Raw genomic sequence first — 5706 nt, 5'->3', positions numbered from 1 at the left:
GAGCAGCCACTGGATCAGGGATGATGATGCACTGTGAAACCTCAGAGGAGAGCAGCCACTGGATCAGGTGTGAGTCTTCCATGGTTTTCAGTGCTTTCTAAACAAAAGGGAGTGACGGACCAGATGTTATCCAGAGTAATTTAGAGTATTTGTGCTTGTTTGTTTGTTTTGTTGAAGGTCATGGTGCTCAAGTGAGCTGAGACCTTGTTTTTTTCCCTTTAAACAGATAAACTGAGTCTCAGAAAGGTTAAGTGACTTATTTAACGTCAAGGGTGGCCTGATTATTTGAAGGACAAGTAACCTGTGTAAGGAATAATTCTTTTCTTGGCATCTTGTAAAGGTGTGTCTAAAGAGCTGTATATTAGGCCAGGATAAATATGTCCAGAGAAACGTGAGTTAAGTCCTGCTGATGCTGGTAGCACTGCCTGGAATGAACAAGGAACAGAACAGGACAAGGGAGGTGCTGGGCCTTCCTGCCCTCATGCACCTCTGCGTGCACTGTTGTAATCTCACAGGATATAGACCTCCTCTAAATATCCAAAGAATCCATCCTGCTTGTTTGCCACAGTGTACCACTTACCTGGCAACTACAATCACTCTTCTAGACACTTTGCTCAAAATAATCTCCTGTGACAGGTACTGTTCATACAGATGCAGACCTAAGTGACTGGGGTGGGGGTGGCATTACTCTGCTAGTCTGAAGCAGGAGGCAGGACAGAAGCCAAGGGACTATTAAGTTATTACCTAACCTCCACTCCTGGCCCCACACTTCTCACCATGCTAAAACTGTAGACAGATGTGCCAAGCCACCTCTGCCACACACACTCTGACAACAAAGTTAATTCTGATTTCAGTCAGTAGACATGTGGCATTTAAAGTGGGTCAAGGGAAGACTGAGAAAGACTAATATAACTTGTATTATCAGGGTTAGGCAGCAAGGACTCATCGCTGGGAAGTACAGGTTGGATGGGGAAACTGCCACCATTTCTCTTGGGCACTTCGCTCCCAGCACTCTCTGTGAGCTCCCGAGCTATGTCACAGGCTTTCCGTCACAGGCTTCTGAGCTACGGAAGACCACAGTGGAAGGGCTGCAGGAACAATGGTCCAGAGCAGGATACACTGCAGCTCTGAACTGAGCGGGTGCTTGCTTCGCTCTGTTCTCTCAGGAGTGCTGGGGTTGGGTTTCCCTGACAGGTGTAGGGAGGTCACTGCCTGGCTACAGAAAGAACTGTTCAGCCAAAGCCCTGGAACGATTATGTTAAGGAACATGTTCCGTGGGACATATGATTCAGCTGCTCAGTGTTCCCTGCAGTCTAGATCTGTACATTTGATCTACCCTCCCTTCATAACTGCCATAAAAGCACACGACTGCGTGACTCACTCTTTCATTACTTACATTTCAGTGGCACTAATTAACCTCAGCTCGTAGCTCTCTTCACATGACTGATTCAGGGATTGCTAACTGCAACAGGCTCCCAAAATAAATGGTGGGAGATGGGGAGAGAAAGCAGTTCAGCTCACATGCTCTGGGATTGGGACTCAGTACCTTCATGTTCTTTAGAGCTCACTGCTGGCAAGCATCTGATCTAAGGAGGTCAATCTTGATAGAAAGTCCCAATCTTGTTCATGCTCAAAGGAGCCATAGGGCCATGGAAGAGAAAGGCAAGAAAAAATTAAAAGTGCTTCTTCATTCTTATCAGAATCTACAATAATCTATATTACCTGTTTGCCTTTAAATTGCATGTCTTTTCCCTCAAAATATTAAACATAGAATTACCATATGATTCAGCAATTTAATTTCTGGGTATCTGCAAACAAATATATGCATGTATGTATTCATAGAGGAAAATGCCAGAAAGGGAAAGGGGTCAATGTCTCATTAACAGAAGAGTGAATGGATAAATTGTGACATATGCATATGGTGAATACATACCCAACCTTGAAAAAGAAATGGATCCTACAACATGCTCAACATTGAGAGACTGAAACTAGCGTCTGAAGTAGAAGAGCTAGATACATGGGTGGCGGGTACTTCATAGGGTGGAACACTCAGAACAAGCGAATCTGTAGAGCAGATGAACGCTTTGCAAAGGCTGCAGGGAAAGGGAACGGGCTTGCTGAGATCGGTAACACTGAGCTCGGTCATGTGTGGTAACTAGCTTGATTGAGACCTATTTTACCATAAATAGGTTTGTTTTTTCTTTAAAGCTTTTGGTTACTTTGTTTTGTATGTGATGTGTTTGGTTTTTTTTTTTTTTTACCTACATATACGTCTGTTTATGCAGGTAAACCACTTACTTGCCTGATTTCTCCAAGGATCCTGAAAGAGACCAGAATGTGAAACTGGAGTTACAGATGGTTGTGAGCCACCATGTAGGTGCTAGAACTCAAACTGGTCCTCTGTAAGAGCACCCAGTACTCATAAACACAGAGCCATATCTCCAGCCCCTAAAGATGGATATTAGAACATCACGTAATAGATATGTATTTTCTTTCTCAAGATGCCTTAATAAAACTGGAAAACAATTAGCATATTATATATCTATCTTCTCAATAAAATGCATGTTTTAGGGAATACTTTTAGCGCATGAAATGATATCATATACTTTCTATTTTTTTCACAATGATGATATATACACGCTGTACCATCCGGATGTGAATACCCACAGCATTTACTACCCAGCAAGGAATATGTGCTCCCAGGAAATACCTGTCTATTCTCAGCTATGTGTGTTCCCAGTATATCACATTGCACACAGTAGGCACTCAACAAGTTATTTATTGAACAAAGGAAGAAGTAAATGAGTATATTTTTCCAGTACAGTTGAGAACATTATTTTCTACACTGACTAAAGCACTGTGGTGTCCTTTGGCCACATGGCCAATGGGCGGATTTTTCTGGAATGTATTGGTTTACAAATGTTTAACTATCAACTTACTTATCTGTCCACCCTGAAAATGAGATTCTACATGATTAAGAAAATGGCTTTGGAATTTGTACTAAGCCAACTTTGTACACAGTACAGAATGTTCTCAGAAGCAGCAGCACTCATGAATAATAAAGCAGGCCACTTCCTGGATTCTGCAGCCTTCCCTGGCCTGTGTTCTCCTGCCCACAAACCTTTTGCCTGCTGACCTGGTTCTTGATTCCTTCTCCCCCAAGTGAGATACCAGATCAGTTCCAAGGGAGCCACCTTCACCCTGAATCTTGGCTAGCACTCACTGTCAGCCCTTTCTACCCAACCACTGATGTTGTATAAAAAGGAACATACCACAAAGTGCCACCAGCAGAGCCCCTGGCCAAAGCAGCAGCATTCTAGCCCAACTGTTAATCTGGGTTACTTCAGATGGCCAAGCTGAATCAACACCACCCACAGGAAGCTGGGTTTACTTCCCAGCAGGTAGGAATGTGCAGTTGCAGCACAAATGGAAAATTGCCTTGACATTCCATGAATTGTGTTTGCCATGCTGACTACAAGCAGCATCTACAAAGCTATTTGTTTATATACAAAAATTAGAAAAAAGAAAAAAGAAACCAGTGACTGACACATTCACAAATAGGACTGTGTAAACTAGAATCATCCACACGCACATACTACCTGGATACATGGTCTGGATAAGAAGTTCAAGCAGTATAGAAGGACACAGCATAAAAACGGATGGATGGATTGATGGATGGATGGATTGATGGATGGATGGATGGATGGATGGATGGATGGATGGATGGGCGGGTGGTTGGGTGTGTGGGTGGATATATTGATGGATAGGTGGGTGGGTGGATGTGTGGATGGATGTATAGATGGATGGGTGTGTGGGTGGATGGATGGGTAGATGGGTGGATAGGTGGGTGGGTGTATGGATGGATAGATGGGTGGATAGGTGGGTGGGTGGGTGGATGGATGGATGGATGAATGTATGAAGGGATGGATGGATGGATGGGTAGGTGGGTGCATAGATAGGTCGATGGGTGGATGGATAGATGAATGGATGGGTGGGTAGATGGATGGATGGTAGGTGAGTGGGTGTGTAGATGGTTGGGTGGGTGGATGGGTGGGTGGATGGATGGATGGATAGATGGATGGATAGGGCTCCTATTTCTCTCCTTTAGCACTTCCTTCTCTGATACCTGACTTTATAATTTTAAAGCACTTTAAATTCTCCTTCCTATATCCCCACACCATGTTGAGATGGTATCATCTCACTGTCTAGAGCCGACTGATTGTGAGCATGAACTCTCAATAGTGCCTCAGCTTCCTGAGAGCTAGGATTATAGATATGTAACATTTAAAAAAATATTTTTAGTGAAAGCATTAGTAAAATGTTTGTTTCACTTAAAATGAATACATTTTCATGTATCAATATTTCTAACATTGTGTTGCCTTACATTTGATCTTATTAAATTCAATGAAATACCATTTTCACTTTTTAAGTAAAAGACTCTTACTTTGCATATTGTTCTGAAACGTGTCTAGTCTAAGACAGCTTAAAGTTTTAAATGAAACTTAGTGTTTTCACCATGTCTCCATTCTTATCACTATGATATCCTTCCACCATAAAACAGTTACAGCTCTCATATCTTCAAATTGCTTCTAAATTTATTCCTGACCTCTTACACTGTACCATAAACATGAAGACCCAAGTCCTTTGAAAGGGGACCCAAGTACCCCCTACCCCCAGATAAGATAAAGAATTTGGATCAGGTTTTAGGAAAGATCCATATAATTTGTAGCTAATATGCATGAAGATGCAGATATTCCTGCAGCCGCTGAGGACAAAAAGTAAACTGTTTAGTCAAATTATGTTTTATTTAAGGCCATATGCAGTTAAGCAAGTTCTACTATGTCAGAGATAAATGAGAACTGTGGTCCGTGGGATATTTCTCCTGTGTGGAGTGGGGACTCTTGGCCCACAGTTCTTTCAGCCATCACTTCATTCTCCACCTCTGCCCCTTCCCATCTTTTACATAGTGTATGTCCTGGATTCTCTGAAGAAGTTGCCAGCCACACAGAAGCAGCATGGAGAGAGGACTGTGACCTGGAGTCAGTTCTGGTTCAGAGCATGCCTATGAGAAGTAAGCCAGCTCTGGAGTGCCAAGCGTGTAGGCCAGGTCGAGAGTCCGTGAGCTTCTCCAGCACAACATGGAAGTAACTGTCCACAGGTGACCTCGGAGCAGCCTGCTCTGCATCGGAAGCATGCCTCTTGAGCCTGAGGAGTCTCATCCATCTCATCCAAGGGCAGAGGTTATCTTACGAGCCGTAGACACTCCCAGCATATGGCACTCAGGAGCTGACTGGGCATTAGCTGTCAGGAGTAATGCCTGGACAGGGGTACCTGCAGTGACCACAGGTCGTGCCTGTTCTCATGGGGTAAAGGACAAGTGGGAACACGTATTATTAGAACCTGCACGACTGTGCCAGCGTTTGGGTCCCTTGCCCTCACAGAAGTAAACAATTAAAAGTACAAGTAGGGGTTCCACTTATTTTTGAATAATTTTTTTTTAATTTTTGATTTTTGAATTTGTATTTTTATTTTCTGAGTATTGTGTACCTTTGATATAATTTCTAAATTTATTGCCAAAATTCTGTGTGCCAGTTGTCTAACATCATAATGCTGGGTATGCAATGATGTTCTCTTTTGCCTGCTAATGTTTTTCTGCTGCTTTATGTCTTTTTATAAATCTTGACACAAATGTGGCATTTCATCACT

At 42.8% G+C, this 5706-nt stretch overlaps 1 long non-coding RNA gene across 5 annotated transcripts in view; it reads left to right on the top strand.

The window, feature by feature from the left end:
* The window catches only part of LOC116097829, an 18313-nt gene extending 12850 nt beyond the window's left edge, over nt 1-5463 (top strand). For 3 of the 5 annotated variants that reach the window (XR_004121573.1, XR_004121569.1, XR_004121572.1), the window contains one exon: nt 4968-5463. This is a non-coding gene — a long non-coding RNA (uncharacterized LOC116097829). Of the gene's footprint in view, nt 1-2285; nt 2374-4967 lie in introns of all 5 variants that reach the window. The other 2 variants (XR_004121570.1, XR_004121571.1) reach the window with 1 other exon arrangement.
* The last annotated feature ends 243 nt before the right edge of the window (nt 5464-5706 follow it).

This window comes from Mastomys coucha, unplaced genomic scaffold (genome assembly GCF_008632895.1).
Source record: "Mastomys coucha isolate ucsf_1 unplaced genomic scaffold, UCSF_Mcou_1 pScaffold2, whole genome shotgun sequence".
NCBI lineage: Eukaryota > Metazoa > Chordata > Mammalia > Rodentia > Muridae > Mastomys > Mastomys coucha.
The sequence above is the reverse complement of the archived record's forward strand: the minus strand, read 5'-3'. Positions and strand labels throughout refer to the sequence as shown.